The following is a 22,056-nucleotide window of genomic DNA, read 5'->3' on the forward strand; positions in this document are numbered from 1 at the left end:
TTAACATGATTTTTGAATGGCTACCTCATTTTTGTACCCCACACACACACAATTATTGTGTAATAAATAACTGCATCATGCTCAAAGGGATATTCAATGTCTGTTTTTTGTGTGTGTTTTTTTTTACCCATTTACCAATAGGTGCAATTCTTTGCGAGGCAGTGGAAAACCTCCCTGGTTTTTGTGGTTAAATCGGTTTTGAAATTCACTTTAAATGACATTCAGCTTATAAATGCTTCATAAATCCTTCATAATGTCTTCATAAGCCTTACATGTATAACAAAGAATCTATAACTATGTCATGCTTTATAAAGGGTTCATAAATGTGTGTGCCATAATCACCAATGTAAAATATGATATACAGTGAGGGAAAAAAGTATTTGATCCCCTGCTGATTTTGTACGTTTGCCCACTGACAAAGAAACGATCAGTCTATAATTTTAATGGTAGGTTTATTTGAACAGTGAGAGACAGAATAACAACAAAAAATCCATAAAAACGCATGCAATAACAACAACAAAAATCCAGAAAAACGCATGTCAAAAATGTTAAAAATTGATTTGCATTTTAATGAGGGAAATAAGTATTTGACCCTCTGCAAAACATGACTTAGTACTTGGTGGCAAAACCCTTGTTGGCAATCCCAGAGGTCAGACGTTTCTTGTAGTTGGCCACCAGGTTGGCACACATCTCAGGAGGGATTTTGTCCCACTCCTCTTTGCAAATCTTCAAGTCATTAAGGTTTCAAGGCTGACGTTTGGCAACTCGAACCTTCATCTCCCTCCACAGATTTTCTATGGGATTAAGGTCTGGAGACTGGCTAGGCCACTCCAGGACCTTAATGTGATTCTTCTTGAGCCACTCCTTTGTTGCCTTGGCCGTGTGTTTTGGGTCATTGTCATGCTGGAATACCCATTCACGACCCATTTTCAATGCCCTGGCTGAAGGAAGCAGGTTCTCACCCAAGATTTGACGGTACATGGCCCTGTCCATCGTCCCTTTGATGCGGTGAAGTTGTCCTGTCCCCTTAGCAGAAAAACACCCCCAAATCATAATGTTTCCACCTCCATGTTTGACGGTGGGGATGGTGTTCTTTGGGTCATAGGCAGCATTCCTCCTCCTCCAAACACGGCGAGTTGAGTTGATGCCAAAGAGCTCAATTTTGGTGTCATCTGACCACAACACTTTCACCCAGTTGTCCTCTGAATCATTCAGATGTTCATTGGCAAACTTCAGACAGGCATGTATATGTGCTTTCTTGAGCACATATAGCGCCTTGCGGGCGCTGCAGGATTTCAGTCCTTCACGGCGTAGTGTGTTACTAATTGTTTTCTTGGTGACTATGGTCCCAGCTGCCTTGAGATCATTGACAAGATCCTCCTGTGTACTTCTGGGCTGATTCCTCACCGTTCTCATGATCATTGCAACTCCACGAGGTGATTATCAGAATGACCCTTCAGTGCGTCTGTGTGTGTTATGTGTGTGCCAGTGCGAGTGGGCCTGAGGGAAGAGAGCGAAACATTTCAGCAACAGGTATAATAAAATGACAGATGACATACAAACTAGATAGCCAATTCAAAATGTGTAGCAGTTCTTGCTAGTTAACTATAGCTAACTAAGCATTAATTTCATTGTCGTCTTTCCATAGCCTAAATAAATATGCACCGTTGGAAAGCTGAGACTCCTTTCTATTTAACCATAGCCATGTAATTGCGTCATCAAACATATAAAAAAATAGCTTAATTGACATAACATGCTACGCATAGATCTCCTTGAAACATGAATGTTTGAGCCTTATACAGTACACTACATGACCAAAGGTATGTGGACACCTGCTCGTCGAACATCTAATTCCAAAATCATGCGTTATGTTGGTCCCCCCTCAGCATCCACTCTACTGGGATAGCGTTCCACAATGTTGGAACATTGCTGCAGGGACTTGCTTCCGTTCAGCCACGAGCATTAATGAGGTTGGCCACTGATGTTTGCCGATTAGGCCTGGCTCGCAGTCAGTGTTCCAATTCATACCAAAGGTGTTCAATGGAGTTGAGGTCAGGACTCTGTGCAGGCCAGTCAAGTTCTTCCACACCGATCTCAACAAACCATTTCTGTATGGTCCTCGTTTTGTGCACGGTGGCATTGTCACGCTGAAACAGGTAAGGACCTTCCCCTAATTGTTACCACAAAGTTGGAAGCACAGAATCATCTAGAATGTCATTGTGTGCTGTAACGTTACGATTTCCCTTCATAGCCCTTTGTAATGTTTAATGTAACTGCATTGATAAACTTTTTGAAACTTCATGTATTTGTATTGTTTAAAAAAATATATAAATAAAAGGAAAGTTATGGTTTGAACCTGTCTTTAAAGTTTTTGTTTTAGCTGTTAATGATAATTCCATTAGAGGTTATACATTTGTGTTGACATCATTAAACCTTTATGTATGTGTTATGAATGACCAAAATGTGTCTGACTTTATAGTAAGCACAGCGTCATATGATATAAGACATGTTTGTATGTGAATGACCAAATGTGTCTCATTTCAAGCAAAGTATTACAGGACACGACATAACGTGTCAATAAATAGGTTATAAATCTTCTGACGATTGATGAAGGTTCGCATGAGCCACAGGTTTCTGTAGGGTTTGAGGTATTTAAAGAGGTTGATGAAACTGCAAAGTTTGTGTGCGCGCGTGTGTGTGTGTGTGTGTGTGTTACCTGAGACTACTGCACCATGTATTCCTCTTCTGTTCCCATGCTGGAGGCCAAGGCTTCATTGCAACGGTGCCAACATTTTGTGGCTGATTTTTATGCGGGAGAATGTGGCAAAAACATGATTTCGTCCAGCACCCCACGGTATGGCTTGTTCTATTGTTGTGACAAAGACCTGACTGGGTCCAGCACCCCAAGGCATGGCTTGTTATATTGTTGTGTGTGTGTTTTGTGCACTGAGAAACATGTAACTTGGTTTCAGACATTGCTTGACTTGAGGATGAAAGAAGTGCAGGAGCTGTTTTTTCCCGAGTTGGTCCATTATATTATGCAATAGAGACCATGGATTATTCACTGTTAAGGGATCAGTCACATTTTCCATGTCTTCTCCATGACTTAACCAAATTTTCACGGCTATTATTGTAGCCTACATGAAAAAGTTAGCATTATTGACACTGGAAGGCTGCGGTGTCTGATCCCATGTAGACCACCAGCCGTTGTGCCCTTGATGAAGGTACTTAACCTCCCACAAAGTAGAACTGCGGAACTTGTCAACATGTGGTCAATCCACCATCTGGAGAGCTCCTGGGTGTGCAGGCTTGGCTTTTAATCCAGCCCTGAAACACCCTAGTCTGCTTGTCAAGGTCCCGTTGAGCAGCTGATGTTAAGGCTACAACGGCTCAGCTGTGAAGTGGTAGGCCATACCACTTGGGGACGGCCGTATTCTGTTTCTGCATGACAATGCCTGCGAGCACAAAGCAAGGTCCATACAGAAATGGTTTGTTGAGATCTGGTGTGGAGGAAGTTGACTGGCCTGCCCAGAGCCTTGACCTCAACCCCATTGAACACTTTTGGGATGAATTGGAACGCCGACTGCGAGCCAGGTCTAATCGCCCAACATCAGTGCCCGACCTCACTAATGCTCTTGTGGCTGAATGGAAGCAAGCTCCCTGCAGCAATATTCTGCACTACAGAAACACCTCTAACCAAACAGTGCATGCACACTGAATTGAAGGTAACTTTTCTTTTCCTAGAACTCAAAGGTGGTCCCCTGATGTGTTTTAAGCATTGTTGTGAATAATCAATAATGATCAACAACCAATTTGACAGAGCTTGAAGAACTTTGAAATGAATAATGGGCAAATATTGCACAATCCAAGTGTGGAAAGAGACTTACCAGAAAGACTCACAGCTGTAATCGGTACCAAAGGTGCTTCTCCAAAGTATTGACTCGGGGGTGTGAATACTTATATAAATGAGATATTTTCTATTTAATTTTCAACACATTTGCAAGAATTTCTAAAAACATGTCTTCACTTGTTATTTTAGGGGTATTGTGTGTAGATGGGTGAGAAAATGTTTTATTGAATCCATTTTGAATTCAAGCTGTAACACAAGACAATGTGGAATAAGTCAAAGGGATTGAGTACATTCTGAAGGCACAAGGGGGAGTTTAAGTACAATTCTTACAAACTTGTTTTGGCTGGTCTGTATCGTATTCTTTAGCTGTTTGAAGCTGCTGTTCAACCATGATGTGCTGTCATAATCGAAGTGACAATGTACTAGCACACTTTCCAGAGTCTCTAGGGTGTCTGTAGCTAGGTTTCCATCCAATTGAAAACAGATGTTTATGTTAATATTCCAAGATCTGCATATAAACAATATCTGCATTTTCTCATCAGTTGTGTTTCCATCAAATGTACTTGTTGCGGATAGAAGTCTGTGCGTAAATACATAGGGCACGTAAACAAATAACTTTTACTGTTAAATTCCCATGTACCGAATTAAAACTCAGTGAAATGGGTTTCCATAACATTTTCACCTTTAGACCTACTGATGGTTTTGTCACACAAAAAAGAAAATGTGCGTTGGTGTGAAAATGTGCTTACTCTGGTATTGGCTCTAGGCAACAGCTTCCAGATACAGTGCGGGTATAGCCTATTACATGATGAGATTATTATGGACAAAAGTGTGAGAGAATTTTTTTCATTGTCAAACAGCAGCCAAGGGCTGAGCATCATGTCACCAGAATAAGACCCTCGATTATTCCTTTGAAAGTATTGTCAAAGCTCATCACCGTGCACTTTCACCAACCTGTGAAGTTAATCATAACGCATTTTATATGTGGACTAATAAATTGCATGCTTTCCCGGGATGTCTTGAAATCTTTATCCAACATGTACTTTACTCGCATGAAAAGGTAGAATGGCAACCTTGTTAATGTCAAGCCATTTTGAGGATGCCCGAATTATATTGAAGGACTACCGGATACTTTTCAAGTAGCCTAATCGGATTAAAACATTGCGACTGGCTGTGTTTATGCCACATATGAAAGGAAATGCATTTGGCAAGTTCGTTGATACATATTTAGGCTGAATTGAAGCATTAGGTTCTAGGTGCGCGAGGAACAGCCGCTCGGACACTGGACTGAGAGTGCAGGTCCTCCCTTGTCCTTTATAACTTTAGAGAAACATGAAATGAGAGCGAGAGAGAGAGGTAATGGATTTGTGCTGTAATGGATGGGTCCTCTGTTTACTGCTGGCTTTACTACCCCACTTAGTGCACTCTGTTGGCATTTCAGAAGCTGAGGAAGACAACATGTTATAGTGTTACAGAGAAACAGTGTAAAACGTAATCAGACACTGTGCAAGGTTGTGCACCTACTAAATATTATCAATGTTACAGGAACTGAAGACAATAATAGCAATGTCCTCTCTATGTACAACAAACATGTCTGTTGACTTTATTGGTGAAATTGTGAGAGCGAGAGTGCGACCATCTGTGTCCTGTATTCAATTCAGACAAACTTCCCATTATAGTGCCTCTCTCTCTCTCTCTCTCACTGTTTCTTCATGGTTTTACCTCACCAGTCACCTTCAGCGATATGTGGAGTTCAGATGTTACGGTGTCCACCAATGTCTAGGACAAATGAAGAAACGGACGAAAACAATGTGTGATATCTTCCTACCTGTAATGTAGGCTTTTCCCACGGACCAAAAACTGGTTGAATCAGTGTTGTTTCCACGTCATTTCAATGAAATGACATTGAACCAACATGGACTGGATGTTTAATTGACTTGTGGGTTATAAATGTGATAAATCTGACCTCCCTCTCTGACTGTAGGCTTAATGTGTCTCAGTAGGTCTGACATTTCCTGCTTGGTGTTCCTGCTCCTCTTTATTCGATCCACGCCGACTGGTTGAGGGGGGGGTTTAAGAACATATTTACGTCCCATATCAAAATGAGCCCCCCTCCTCCTGGGATTAACACGCCACCTTGCAACATGGACACGCAATGATGGTTTTGTGGTAAAAGCTTGGGCTTGGTCTGCAGTTGCTGGTGTGTGTGTGTGTGTGTGCGCGAGCTGCTCAGGTGTGTGTATTTGTGTGTGTACTGTGGAACGTCAGCTAGTCAAGCTCCAGTGGTCTGCCAGCTTGGATTAAATCAAGTGTGTGTGTGTGTGTGTGTGTGTGTGTGTGTGTGTGTGTGTGTGTGTGTGTGTGTGTGTGTGTGTGCACATGCGTATGAGAGAGAGCGTGCGTCTGTTTGTGTGTGTGTGTCTCTGTCTGTCAATCACACACCTTCCCCAGCCCATCGAACCACATGGCTGCCTTCTCCAGATTAAACTACTATGGATCAGTCTCTTTCATAGTCTAGACAGTTTTATATGGATCACGTTAATTTATATCACTCTTTCCCTTCTCTCTCTCTCGCGCAACTGTAGAAGTTCTCCTTTACGTTACACATACAAGTCAATTTTCCACTCTAGTGACCATATTTCACATCCTAATTCCCTCAACAGTCCTTTTACAGTAAGTATTTTCATACGATTTCTATTCAAATCGCATTACTTTCTCACTGAAACATCTCTCCTCCTCTCTCAACCAAAGCTGGTGCGTTCATTTATCCATGTGAGGACGTCAACGTTTTGATCTCTGTATTGTGGCTGATGTGTTGATGCTGCTCTCTGAGAGCGCTACTCAGATTAGCATGAGGATACAGCACAGTGCCTCTCTCTCTACAGAACAATTCAATTACATGAATGTGATTAGCGTCTGAGCTTTCTGCTCTGTGCCTTTTTTTAAAATTTATTTGGAGCTTCTTGATAATTCATAGGCATTGTTCCTGACTCGCATTTAACCTGCTTACGCTTTTACCCCAACCTCCCTGGTGTCTATCAACTATCTTCAACAAGATACATTTTCCAAAAATGAATTCCTCCAAAAGAGAATAAGGCATCAGTTTGAGCTTTTTGATGAAAGGTTGTGAATATTTTAGGAGTCTGCGTATGGTGCTGGTAAGAGGTTTTCTTTGCAATCAGAATTCATAGAGCCATGACATGGAACTCTATTCCACATCAACTAACTGATGCAAGCATTAAAATTTGATTAAAAAAAAAAAACAGTTAAAAATACACCTTATGGAACAGCGGGACTGTGAAGCAGGCAGACTCAAGCATACCCACACACACACACGGTAACATACGCACTATACACACACGTACACATGGATTTTGTGTTGTAGATATGTGGTAGTGGAGTAGAGGCCTGAGGGCACACACTTCTTGTGTTGTGAAATCTGTTATGAATGTAAAGTTTTTTTTTAAAATTGTTAATTCATTTTGCTTTGCATTATTGCTCAGCTAATGGGGATCCATAATAAACACAAATACAAAATGGCTTCCCTTTCTCTTTCCATTTGGAGGTCAAGCTTCTATTTCTGAAGAGGGGAAAAGGGCAGTGAACATTGAAGAAAGAAAGCTGAAACTTGACAACTGCCTCAGCCCCCTGTGACACACAGAACATTTCTGGTAAGTGTACTCTCTTTTAATCTCTTGCCTGCTCACTTTCTTGCTCTCTCTCTCTCATTCCGCTACCCCATGCTCCTCTGCTCTTCATTTCCATCTCTGTCTATATACAGTGGGGCAAAAAAGTATTTAGTTAGCCACCAATTGTGCACGTTCTCCCACTTAAAAATATGAGAGAGGCCTGTAATTTTCATCATAGGTACACTTCAACTATGACAGACAAAATGAGAAACAAAATCTAGAAAATCACATTGTAGGATTTTTAATGAATTTATTTGCAAATTATGGTGGAAAATAAGTATTTGGTCACCTACAAACAAGCAAGATTTCTGGCTCTCACAGACCTGTAACTTCTTCTTTAAGAGGATCCTCTGTCCTCCACTCGTTACCTGTATTAATGGCACCTGTTTGAACTTGTTATCAGTATAAAAGACACCTGTCCACAACCTCAAACAGTCACACTCCAAACTCCACTATGGCCAAGACCAAAGAGCTGTCAAAGGACACCAGAAACAAAATTGTAGACCTGCACCAGGCTGGGAAGACTGAATCTGCAATAGGTAAGCAGCTTGGTTTGAAGAAATCAACTGTGGGAGCAATTATTAGGAAATGGAAGACATACAAGACCACTGATAATCTCCCTCAATCTGGGGCTCCCGCAAGATCTCACCCCGTGGGGTCAAAATGATCACAAGAATGGTGAGCAAAAGTCCCAAAACCACACGGGGGGACCTAGTGAATAACCTGCAGAGAGCTGGGACCAAAGTAACAAAGCCTACCATCAGTAACACACTACGCCGCCAGGGACTCAAATCCTGCAGTGCCAGATGTGTCCCCCTGCTTAAGCCAGTACATGTCCAGGCCCGTCTGAAGTTTGCTAGAGAGTATTTGGATGATCCAGAAGAAGATTGGGAGAATGTCATATGGTCAGATGAAACCAAAATATAACTTTTTGGTAAAATCTCAACTCGTCGTGTTTGGAGGACAAAGAATGCTGAGTTGCATCCAAAGAACACCATACCTACTGTGAAGCATGGGGGTGGAAACATCATGCTTCGGGGCTGTTTTTCTGCAAAGGGACCAGGACGACTGATCCGTGTAAAGGAAAGAAGGAATGGGGCCATGTATCGTGAGATTTTGAGTGAAAACCTCCTTCCATCAGCAAGGGCATTGAAGATGAAACGTGGCTGGGTCTTTCAGCATGACAATGATTCCAAACACACCGCCCGGGCAACGAAGGAGTGGCTTCGTAAGAAGCATTTCAAGGTCCTGGAGTGGCCTAGCCAGTCTCCAGATCTCAACCCCATAGAAAATCTTTGGAGGGAGTTGAAAGTCTGTGTTGCCCAGCAACAGCCCCAAAACATCACTGCTCTAGAGGAGATCTGCATGGAGGAATGGGCCAAAATACCAACAGTGTGTGAAAACCTTGTGAAGACTTACAGAAAACGTTTGACCTCTGTCATTGCCAACAAAGGGTATATAACAAAGTATTGAGATAAACTTTTGTTATTGACCAAATACTTATTTTCCACCATAATTTGCAAATAAATTCAGTAAAAATACTACAATGTGATTTTCTGGAGAAAAAAAATCTAATTTTGTCTGAAGTGTACCTATGATGAAAATTACAGGCCTCTCATATTTTTAAGTGGGAGAACTTGCACAATTGGTGGCTGACTAAATACTTTTTTGCCCCACTGTACATGTATATCCCTCTCTCCCGTTCTCTCCTCCCTCGAGGTAACTTGGCCTTTCAGAGGCAGAAAACATTGTTGAACGTTGTATGATGGTCTTACCTTGGTTGCACCCTGTTCTCCTCAGATGACCTGGCTAGCTACTGTACTGTACTTTTCTAGTGAAGTGGACTGGACTGGCCAGTTGAACTGGACTGGGGCTAGGACTGGTCTATACAAACTATCCATACCTAGTTATCTGTTGCAATGTTGTTATCCACTGCACTGTGTCCATTCAACAGAGTGCAGTGTATGATGAGGTTGCCCCTTTAGATGCTGATCCAAGGTCAGTTTTGTGTTTCCCACTAGAATTGGGGAAACTGTAAGCTGATCCTAGATCTGTTCAGGGAACTTGCCCAGACTCATTTGCACTCAAAATCCTTTGGGGGTCTTAAATGTTTTAAGAGCTTAGAGGGACAGAGTGCACTATGGGCAGCAGGTTTTTTTAATGACCACTTAAGTCTACACACACACACACACACACACACACACACACACACACACACACACACACCAACCATCCCAAACTCAAGGTCTCTCTTCCACCTGAGAGAATCTCCCAATGCCTCTCAAAGCTCACTGATGCTTAACTCTCCCTCTGACCTCTCTCTCTCTTCTATTTTTCCTCCCCTCACTCTCCGTCTCTCCTCTCCTCCGGTTCCTGGGGTTTAAAGAGTGAGGGGAGACTGTTCTAACTTCTGAGTAAACCTATGGTTCATTGGACAGGCCCTGGCAAAGGGCAGCACACTTATATAAACCTAGATAGAGCACTTAGTAAAAGTTAGACATTGAGCCATGCACCGCTTTTTCAAATAGTTTTACAAGTCTGGTATTCCCCTTGTAAACAAAAATATAAACGCAACAAGCAACAATTTCAAAGATTTTCCTGAGTTACAGTTCATATAAGGAAATCAGTAAATGTAAATACATTTATTAGGCCATAATCTATGGATTTCACATGACCAGAAATACAGATATGCATCTGTTGGTCACAGGCACCTTAAAAAAAGGTCGGTGCGTGGATCAGAAAACCAGTCCGTATCTGCAGTGACACCATCTGCCTCATGCAGTGCGACACAGCATCTTCACATAGAGTTGACCAGGCTGTTACTTGTGGCCTGTCAATGGCTGTGCGGAGTTGCTGTATATTGGTGGGAACTGGAACATGCTGTCATACACATCGATCCAGAGCATCCCAAACATGCGCAATGGGTGACATGTCTGGTGAGTATGCAGGCAATGGAAGACCTTGGACATTTTCAGCTTCTAGGAATTGTGTACAAATCCTTGCGACATGGGGCATTATCAAGCATTATCATGCTGAAACATGAGGTGATGGCGGCGGATGAATGGCACGACAATTGGCCTCTGGATCTCGTCATGGTATCTCTGTGCATTCAAATTGGCATTGATAAAATGCAACTGTGTTTGTTGTCCGTAGCTTATTCCTTCCCATACCATAACCCCAGCGCCACAATGGTGCACTCTGTTCACAACGTTGACATCAGAAAACCACATGCCCACATGACACCATATACACAATCTGCCATCTGCCCGGTACAGTTAAAACCAGGAGTCATCTGTGAAGAGCACACTTCTCCAGCGTGCCAATGTCCATTAAAGGTGTGCCTTTGCCCACTGAAGTCGGTTACGACGCCGAACTGCAGTCAGGTCAAGAGGACGAGGACCTGGTGAGGACGATGAGCACGCAGTTGAGCTTCGCTGAGGGAGTTTGTGCAGAAATTCCTCGGGTAGTAAAAACCCACAGTTTCATCAGCTGTCTGGATAGCTGGTCTCAGACGATCCCCCTGGTGAAGAAGCCAGATGTGGAAACCTTGGGCTGGCGTGGTTGCATGTGGTCTGCAGTTTAAACAACATAGGCAGCTTGTGGCATCTCGGTGTGTGACAAAACCGCACACTGTGGAGTGGCCTTTTATTGTACCCAGCACAAGGTGCACCTATGTAATGATCACGCTGTTTAATCAGCTTCTTGATATGCCACACTTGTCAGGTGGATGGGATAATCTTGGAAAAGGAGAAATGCTCACTAACAGGGATGTGAACAAATATGTGCACAACATTTGAGAGAAACCAGCTTTTTGTGTTTATGGAACATTTCTGGGATCTTTCAGTTCAGCTTATGAAACATGGAACTAACACTTTAGATGTTGCGTTTATATTTTTTGTTCAGTGTAGTTTACACAGAATTCTAGTAGTTTATGTACAGTTGGTGTGACACCAGAATGAGAGGGATTTTAAGCTGTTAGCTTTGTTATTTAATGATAGTTGATTTAGTGTTTGAAGTTTGAGAAATGGGTGTAGGTGTAGGATGTACTGTTAATCTGGGTTAGCTTGGTTCCAGATCTGTTTGTGCTGGTTTACCCACTCCTATGGTCATTGTCAATAGGAGTTGGCAAGACCGCACAAACAGTTCTGGGCCCAGGCTAGATACTGGCATGCCGTCACAGAGGAACTCCAGCTGGTCCACCTGACAACGAGATTCCTGTGGTGGTGACTTCTGTTCGATTGTTCAATGTTGCTTCAGTAACAGGGAGACCCTGTCCCTCACATCCTTCAGAATGACTGTTGTCTGTAAAAAAAATAAAAAAAATAAAAAAACGATTTTGAATTCCGAGGGGTGTGTTGATATGGGGTTGCTAGGCAACATTCTGTGACAGCGTCTTTAGGAGCAGGTTCTCTGGGCCATTGTGTTCCAGCTGGGTGATCGTCGTTGAATAGTACAAAGTGTGTGTCTGTGTGTACATGTTTATCTTGGTTGAACATGGTCTATGATTTCATTAATCTTTGAATGACAGGAGAGGACCGCTTTGACCTTATACACATAAACTTGCCTACAAACCGTTTGAACTAGTTATATCACTCTTTCTCTACCCCAAACCTAAAAGACCAGCCAACAACCCCTCTAGACACCCAGTTGTGCACAGTCTGCACTCCCTACCGAAGCTGTAGTTTAAAGCCTGTGAGGATTGATTGCCCCCCAGACACACAACTGTCACTCTCTGGCTGGAGGCTCTTCATTTTTTATGGCTGTAGATTGGGCTTCAGGGCTCTTTAGATGCTGTTGGAGTGTTGAAGTGTTTTCTAAATGTCATGTTGCTGGCTGTTGGGAGATGTAAGGGGCTTTTCCCATATGACGCGTGCCATAACCCTGAGACTGAGGGACTGTTGGACATTCTAGAGAAGCACACTCAAGCACGCACACACACACACACACACTTGCACACACACAGATTCCATCTGATCAAGGGGTGGCATAACCCTAAAACTCCAAGAATGGAGAGGGAATCAAGACTCATGGGAATGAGAAGAGCAGGAGGAAAGAGGAGCCAAGAGGGAATTAGTCAAAGATTGGAGAGGGAGTTGATCAAGCACAGGAGAAAAGAATGAGTGACTTCTGAAGAGAAGAGGGAGTGAAGAAAAGGGATGGAGTCGAGGAGAGGGAATGAGTCTAGAAGTGGAGAGATCGGGAACGTGTTGGTAAAAGGAAAAATACCTTGAACTGAGGAAAGAAGAGGGAAGAGAGCGTCCTGGTCTGAAGGGACACTACAGCGTGCCAGAGGACTGGGCCATCTGATTGGATATGGTTCAGTTGTAGACCGCTTTGCCCTCTGGGAAAAGTAATTTGACAGCTCCAGGCACACAGCTCCAGACACACAGCTCCAGATACACACACAGTATTGCGCAGCAAAACTTGTGGGGACACACAATTCAGTCCCATTCAAAATCCTATTTTCCCTAACCTGTACCCTTAGCCTAACCCTAACCTTAACCCAAAAACCTAACCTTAACCATCACCCTAGCTCCTAACCCTAAAACTAACCTGAGACCTAATTCTAACCTTAACCCTAAACCCCATAGAAATAACATTTGACCTTATGGGGACCAACAAAATGTCCCCAGTTGGTCCAACGTCTCGTCCCCACAAGTGTAGTTAAACACTACCACATACACACACCTATCCAGATGGTTGTGTTGGGGTATCCAGAGTATCAGCCTTAATAAACATCATTAACCCTCAACACACTGGGACTGAAGTAGCAGCCTGTGTGTGGGTATCATTTGGTGGATAGAGTAGAAGAACCAGGTTAAGAAGTCTTGTTTACGTTTACTTGGTTTTATAAATCAGTCAACAAAGAGATATTCATTTTTCTCAGTCTACCTGTATATCTACTGAGCCTGTTTGGCTGTCTTTGCTCTGTATCCAATTTTCAGTCTTCAAAAATAATTTTGTTTTACCTTACCTCAAAGTTCTGAGAATTGGAACATAGGTTGAATGTAGGATTTATGAGTAGTCAAAGCAAGACGAGACAGGATTGCACAAAACAATGTGTCATTTGAGTCTCTCATGTGGAACCCAGTATAATAACTCACTGTCTTAGAAGATAGGGGGGAAGCTTGAGCTAAACTAACTAGCTGTGTGATATGTTCTCTCTCTGTAATATCTCATTCCTGACTGCTTGTTAATCAGATTCTCTGGTGTGTGTGTGTGTGTGTGTGTGTGCGTGTGCGTGTGTGTGTGTGTGTGTGTGTGTGTGTGTGTGCGTGCGCCTGTCTGCCTGCCTGTGCGCTTGCATGCACATGCACGTTTGTGTCTGTGTGCGCCTGTGTGTGTTTCTTCCCGAACAGACTTCCACTGGCTCATTAATTGTTCTTTTATCCTAACTCTCAGATAGACGTTCTCTATTCACGGTGGTGAATACATTATGTCGTTCCACTCAATGAGGAACAAGCTGACTTCTGAATGGAGGAACAAGGCTGAATAATCAACCGTCATCTTGATAGTTTTCCTTCTTCTACAACGGGGGTTGAATGGAGTGGATGGAAGTTTTCATTTTCTCTGAAGATATCTATCAGGGAAATAAGGAAAACAACTAGTCTGTATCCTATCGGCTCTATTCAAAATTGGTGCACTACATAGGGAATAGGGTGCCATTTCGGACACAGCTCTAATGTTCTAGTTTTAATTTCTAGGCTGGCAGGATTGGGGTGTGGAGGTGAGCTCTGGGTTTGAAAGGGAAAATGAATGGAATCCCAACTCTCTGAAGCTCACTTTGAGGTTATGAAGTGAAGGGAAATTGAATAGTTTAGTCACGGTTCATACCAATACCAGAGATGAATAGATTTTGATCCTACCTCATCATTCTTAAATGGAAACTGAGCCAAACTGAGCAATTGGGGGAGAAGGGACTTGGTCAGGGAGGTGACCAAGAACCTGATGGTCACTCTGACAGAGCTCCATAGTTTTTCTGTGAAGATGGGAGAAATTTTCAGAAGGACAACCATCTCTTTTAGCACTCCAGCAATCAGGCCTTTATGGTAGAGTGGCCAGATGGAAGCCACTTCTCAGTTAAAGGCACATGACAGCCCGCATGGAGTTTACCAAAAGGCACCTAAAGGACTCTCAGACCATGAGAAAAAAGATTATCTGGTCGGGTGAAAGCAAAATGGAACTATTTGGCATGAATGCCAAGCGTCACGTCTGGAAGCAGCATCCCTACGGTGAAGCATGGTAGTGGCAGAATCATGCTGTAAGGATGATTTTCAGCGGCAGGGACTTGGAGACTAGTCAGGATCGAGGGAAAGATGAACAGAGTAAAGTACAGAGAGATCCTGGATGAAAAGCGGCTCCACTGTACTCAGGACCTTTGACTGGGGCAAAGGTTCACCTTCCAACAGGACAATGACTCTAAGCCAAGACGACGCAGGAGTTGCTTCGGGATATGTCTCTGAATGTCCATGAGTGGCCCAGCCAGAGCCCGGACTTGAACCCGATCAAACATCTCTGTAGAGACCTGAAAATAGCTGTGCGGTGGTGCTCCCCATTCAACCTGACAGAGCTTGAGAGGATCTGCAGAGAAGAATGGGAGGAACTACACAAATGCAGGTGTGCCTCTCTAGGTTTCTCTAGGTTTCTTCCTAGGTTCTGGCCTTTCTAGGGAGTTTTTCCTAGCCACCGTGCTTTTACACCTGCATTGCTTGCTGTTTGGGGTTTTAGGTTGGGTTTCTGTACAGAAAATACAGTGTTGTGCCTGATTGGCTCAGTTGTCTGTCACTCATGGGACAGTACGTCATCTCCAATTCTAAGGTTAGAGCTCAAAATTGTTTGCCCCCTGAGGAAGGCACAGTGATGCCGAAATGTTGGTAAATACCCATTAAAATGCTGGGAGATACATGGAGTGTGCGACTTTCTTTATTTTGATAGTTTATTGCCCCTTGGGTTCTGCCATATAGTTATATTAGAAGTGACCATCCAAGAAGGCTCAAGGTCATTGGCCGCAGATAGAATGACATCCAATCCCATTATAGCTACAGTAGCTTTGGTTGGACTGATCATGTCAACATCATACTTTCAAAATCTTAGCTAGCAAGCTAGCAGTCATCACCATGAATCAAGTCGACAATCAAATCCTTTTCAATCCTTGTCATTTGAAGAGAAATCAGAGGTAAAACGTCTCGGTGCTCATTGGACATAAACATTACAGTTGGAAATCGCAAAATCAACAATGAGTTGTTTGGGAAGGAATCCGTGGCTAACTGTGAGTTCAAGACAACTGGGAACTCGGGAAAAACGAGCTACGACTGGGAAAAAACCCCCGTTTTGAACGGTCATTCGACTCGGAATTCTAAATCCGGCATCTTTCACTTTGATGATAAAATTTGCTCATGAAGGACAGCCGTGAGTCCAAAAATATCTTATGCTGCTTCATAAATTATATAGGATGCCAGAGAGATATGTATACTGTAGCTAAAGTAATACTACTGTAAGTGTATGTTGTGTAGTAAGCTGTTAGTAGCCCATGTGCCTCACCATAATAATTTGGTCTGTTTTCACCAACGCGGTATTGTAAACACATCTTTGTGGCTGGTGTGTGATTGTTTGCCTATAACCTGTTTTAGAAAAATGTAATCATCAAATATTGTAAGAGCTTTCTTTGTCTGTTTATATGTAAGATCGGCCCATGTTCTGAATCCTGTTGCTGTACATTACAAAAGGGCTGAACAAATAGTTATATTGACTACGTCCGTCGTCTCTCGCTCATTAATGTTTTAATCGAAATTACAGATTTTCTCTTATCCGCTTGTCGCCCCCTTATGCCATAGTTTGTGCATCTCAATTGTCATTAGAAACCACATTTGTTGAAGCAAGTCAGCCATATCAGTTACGTTTTTTTTTTTAAAGGCAGTAAATGACGCAGAATGAACTGTAGCAGTGGTAAGGTGTTGGGACTGCTGTTGGGACAGCTTTATTGTAGGCCCTAACAGTTTGTGGGCACCATTTGTCACCGTTATAGTGCAATTAATGTATTGTTTAGTGTTGTGTTGTTGCTTGGCTGGCCTGCATCCCACATTTTTTTTGTTTGCCCCACCAAGATGTACATGCTAAAATTGCCACTGTACAGGTGACACAATATCCTTTAGGATTGTGAGAATCCTATAGAGTACCACAGGTTGAATCTCAGAGCCCAGGAAACGTGAGCCGGGAGCTATATGTTTGAAATGATTGGGAACCTCAACACGAGCAGAAGAAATAAACTCACCTTCAATATATACACCTGTATTTACCCCCCAAAAGTGAAATGCTAATGTGGCTATCATAAAGAACTACAAATTATGATTATGATCTGATCATTAAGATCTGGACGAGACTGCCGAATCGAGGCAAAGCTAAGAATCTCTGGATGAAATATCTAATGTTAGCTAAGTATAGTAATGAATAAATTGGCAACATTTCTTTAAATGGCAAATTCTGTGAACTGTCATGTGTAAGTTTTAAATTGACACAATACCTGTTAGCAAAGGTGTCAGCTAGAGATGACGTGCAGGAGCTTGCAGGGTTTTGTAGTTATTTCAAGTGGAATCGGAAACAGATGTTTGTCTTATTTTCAGTCTTCGGGCTTGTGATTTCACGTGAGTCTGTGTTAACATCTTAGATAGAAGTAGGCCATTGGCTGCCTACATCACTAGGGTTATAAGCAGGAGTTCTAATTGGTAGTTTGGCAAATTTGCCTGAGCAAACAATGGTGAAATATTATTTTCTGATAAATAGTGCAAGAATTTGTATTTTATTGTAATCATAAGAATATACAAAAAATATCTGCTCCCTCAACGGGATCGATAAACTTAATGTTTTTCGTCTTTAGCCGAGCACCTACAGCAATCTCCCTTTCCTCTCACTCTCTCTCCTCCGTGATCCATATTCTACTTTCCTTCTCTCCCCCTCTCCTTTCCCCCCTCCACGCAGATGTTTGCCATCCTGGGCTTCCTTACTTCCTCATCCTCCCTTCTCCCTGTCCATCCAGCTTCCTGCCATCCCTGTTTTCAGTCCAGTCCATTCTCTTTCCCATCGGCCCTCAGGGATAATTCTGGGTAATGGACCTGGGAGCCAGTGGTTGGCTGATGCCTGAGGGGAGGCCATGGGCCTGTGGAACATTCTGGAAGGCTGAACCAGCCAATGAACAGGCATCCCTGTCCTCTCCCTGTGTTCTACTGCCAACTGAGATCAGCTCATAAATCAAATAAAATCAATGTTATTTGTCACATGCGCTGAATTACAAGAGGTGTAGACCTTACAGTGAAATGCTTACCTACAAGACCTTGACCTCTACGGGATCGGTGTACCCCAACGAGACAATTGAGCTAATGTTTGCCAATGTGATTAGCATGATATTTTAGGTAACAAGAACATTTCCCAGTACATAGACATATCTGATATGGTCAAAACGCTTAAATTATTGTTAATCTAACTGCACTGTCCAATGTACAGTAGCTATTACAGTGAAATAATACCATGTTAGTGTTTGAGAGTGCACATAAACTTGAAAATGTATTTACAAACCAACACAACATTTTAAACAGAAATGCAATGGTTCATTGGATCAGTATAAAACTTTGCACATGCACTGCTGCCATCTAGTGGCCAATCTCTAAATTGCGCCTAAGCTGGAATAATGCTGTGTGTCCTTTCTCTTGCATTTCAAACACGATGGAACAAAAAAAGCAAACATGTTTTTTCTTTCTGTTATCTTTTAATACAAAGAAGGGGGGTGTACGTGTGTGCATTCTTATAAGTGTGCTGTAAAGATGACCTGACCTTTTATTTGATATAGCTATTCTCATGCTCACTCTCCACCTCAGAACCAATTGCACCAGTGGAGTCTCCTCAGAGGAGAAAGGGGAGGACCATCCTACTCAGTGAAATTCAAGAAAAATAAATACATAATGAAACATAACGTTTCCCTTTATACACTGAATACAAATATAAACACAACATACAACAAGTTCAAAGATTTTACTGAGTTACAGTTCATATAAGGCCATTTAAATATATTCATTAGGCCCTAATCTATGGATTTCACATACCTGGGAATACAGATATTCATTTATGGGGTGGCAGGTAGCCTAGTGGTTAGAGCGTTGGACTTGTAACCAAAAGGTTGCAAGATTGAATCCCTGAGCTGACAAGGTAAAAATCTGTCGTTCTGCCCCTGAACAAGGCAGTTAACCCAGTGTTCCTAGGCCGTCATTGAAAATAAGAATTTGTTCTTAACTGACTTGCCTAGTTAAATAAAGGTAAAAATGTAAAAGTCAGTGGCGTGGTTCAGAAAACCAGTCAGTATCTGGTGTGACCACCATTTCAGGATCTCGTTGCAGTATCTATGCATTATTGATAAAATGCAATTGTTTTCATTGATTGTAACTTACGCCTGCCCATACCATAACCCCACTGCCACCATAGGGCACTCTGTTCACAACGTTGACATCAGCAAACCACTCGCCCACCCGATGCCATACACGCTGCCTGCCATCTGCCCGGTACAGATGATGTAAGTGCCTCAATGTGTTTGGGAGCCAGAAAGAGTAGCTGCCAAGGCAGCAGCTAATGGGGATCACTAAATAACACAATTACAAATACAAACTGTGGCAGTAGGAGAACCTATTCGTGTAAGGTTTGAATTAGTTCTCCTACTGTTTCCTTGCCATACTGTTATTGTGACAACCATAGTCCAAACACACCAACGCAGTTGTGAAGAGGGCAACACAATGCGTCTTCCCCCTCAGGAGGTTGAAAAGATTGGCATGTGCCATCAGATCCTCAATAAGTTCTACAGCTGCACCATTGAGAGCATCTTGACTGGCTGCATCACTGCTTGGTATGGCAACTGCCTGGCATCCGACGGTAAGGTGCTACAGAGGGTACTGCGTACAACCCAGTACACCGCTGGATCCGAGCTCCCTGCCATCCAGGACTTCTATTTTGTTTGACTTTTATTCATCCAGGGGAACCCATTGAGCATAGCCATGGGAAGTAGTGGAGCTGAGAATATATATTTTTAAATATATTTGTCCTAATTGCCCTGTGAGGATCACAATGGGTCAGATCAACTTGACAATGGTTGACAAATAACCAGACCTTCTGTCACCCACAGAAAAAGGGGAGGAGGGAACTGGGCCGGTATGACAGTTCACACCCTGTTGTATATTACAGGAGAAGGGGGGCTCTTTCTCCCCCTTTAGTATCAACCAAAGGAAAAACTTTGTTAACAGACATGTTTTTCCGTTGAAACTCTAACACATCCAAAAGTGAATACTGGATCAATATTTCTAATATAAGAATGTGAGGAATGGTCAGGTGGGAGCTATAGAAAACTAATGTCATATTGTTTTCTATTTTGTGATGTCATTAAAACCAGTACGATGGTCATTACGGCCAAACAGTTCTATTTTAGTTTTATCAGACCAGAGGACATTTCTCCAAAAAGTATGACCTTTGTCCCCATGTGCAGTTGCAAACCGTAGTCTGGCTTTTTTTATTGTCACGATCGTCTGAATGATTAGACCAAGGCGCAGGGTACTTAGAGTTCCACATGTTTAATAAATATGAAACGCACCAGAAGAAAACGAAACGTGAGGTTCTGGGCTGCTCACAGGCAGCTACACAAAAACAATATCCCACAAACAACAGGTGGGATAAGGCTGCCTAAATATGATCCCCAATCAGAGACAACGATAGACAGCTGCCTCTGATTGGGAACCATAACAGGCCAACAAAGAAGTGGAAAACATAGATTTGCCCACCCTAGCCACACCCTGACCTAACCAAATAGAGAATTAAAAGGATCTCTGAGGTCAGGGTGTGACATTTTAGGTGGTTTTGGAGCAGTGGCCTTTTCCTTGCTGAACATCCTTTCAGGTTATGTCGATATAGGACTTGTTTTACTGTGGATATAGATACTTTTGTACCTGTTTCCTCCAGCATCTTCACAAGTTCCATTGCTTATGTTCTGGGATTGATTTGCACTTTTCACACAAGAGTAAGTTCATCTCTAGGAGACAGAACGCGTCTCCTTCCTGAGAGGTATGACAACTGGTTGATCCCATGGTGTTTATACTTGCATACTATTGTTTGTACAGATGAATGTGTTACCTTCAGACGTTTGGAAATTGCTCCCAAGGATGAGGTATTGGGGTATTGGCTGATTTCTTTTGATTTTCCCACGATGTCAAGCAAAGAGGCACTGAGATTGAAGGTAGGCCTTGAAATACATCCACAGGTACAACTCCAGTTGACTCAAATGATGTCAATTAGCCTATCAGAAACTTCTAAAGCCATGACATAATTTTCTGGAATTTTCCAAGCTGTTTAAAGCCACAGTCAACTTAGTGTATATACATTTCTGACCCACTGGAACTGTGATACAGTGAATTATAAGTGAAATAACCTGTCTGTTAACAATTGTTGTAAAAATCACGTGTGTCATGCACAAAGTAGATGTCCTAACCGACTTCCCAAAACTACAGTTTGTTAGAGTGGTTGAAAAACGAGTCTTAAGACTCCAACCAAAGTGTTCGTAAACGTCTGACTTCAACTGTAGCTAAATCAGGGCCTAAAATAAGGACAACGCATAGAATGCTATTCTATTCTTCTGAAATAGACTAGATTTTCTTCATATCATGTTTCTTTAGACCTGTCAATATAAATAATGAATTTATTGTGACGGTGTAGGCTATATTACATGGATTTGACTTTTTAAAATATAGACGTTCCAAAGGTCCGCATCAGTGGCTGGCAGGCTATACATGGAAGACAGGAGATGCTAAGTGTGTTTTATATTATTTAACGGTCAATTAACGTGAGGCTGGAAGTTATTTGCTTGACAAACACCGGGGTGTCAAAATGTCATGACTGCCACAGCCCTAGGACTCATTGTCTATGGGTTTAGTTACCATTCAATGATTTACTGCACAATAAAAGGTTCAGAAAAGGCTATTTAACCCTTTAGACCCCAACAGAATTCCTTAATGCTGCTGTAGATTACCGAGATCTTCTTTTTAAAATCAAGCCAATTTCATCACACTTTTCAAACAAATAGACAAGCTAAAAACAAAGAATAAATTACAATTACAAGTTAGCTTAGTTTTAAAGAGCACAACCTCTTCTTTGATATGACACCACATTCATCTCAATAGGAATTACACACATTTTTATTCCATTGTGTAAAGACACTCAACACGACAACAAAACACATGAGTATTTTATAGTGCCTTCAGAAAGTATTCACACCCCTTGACTTTAAAAAAAATGTTGTTGTGTTACAGCTTGAATTTAAAATGGATTTGATTGAGACTTTCTGTCACTGGCGTACACACAATACCCCTTACTTTCTAAGTGGAATTATGTTTTTCCAAATGTTTACAAATTAATAAAAAATGTACATTTGCAATGTCTTGAGTAAATACGTTTTCAACTCCTTTGTTATTGCAAGCCTAAATAAGTTCAGGAGTA

General features: G+C 42.2%; 1 protein-coding gene across 3 annotated transcripts in view; it reads left to right on the top strand.

The window, feature by feature from the left end:
- LOC112248969 (LARGE xylosyl- and glucuronyltransferase 2-like) overlaps nucleotides 1-22,056 on the top strand; it is a 188,344-nt gene that overhangs the window by 73,901 nt on the left and 92,387 nt on the right. For all 3 annotated transcript variants that reach the window (XM_042320854.1, XM_042320855.1, XM_042320852.1), the window contains one exon: nucleotides 7,416-7,521. The gene's annotated coding sequence lies outside the window, so the exon portion shown is untranslated. The remainder of the gene's footprint in view (nucleotides 1-7,415; nucleotides 7,522-22,056) is intronic.

This window comes from Oncorhynchus tshawytscha, linkage group LG04 (assembly GCF_018296145.1).
Source record: "Oncorhynchus tshawytscha isolate Ot180627B linkage group LG04, Otsh_v2.0, whole genome shotgun sequence".
Classification (NCBI taxonomy): Eukaryota; Metazoa; Chordata; class Actinopteri; order Salmoniformes; family Salmonidae; genus Oncorhynchus; species Oncorhynchus tshawytscha.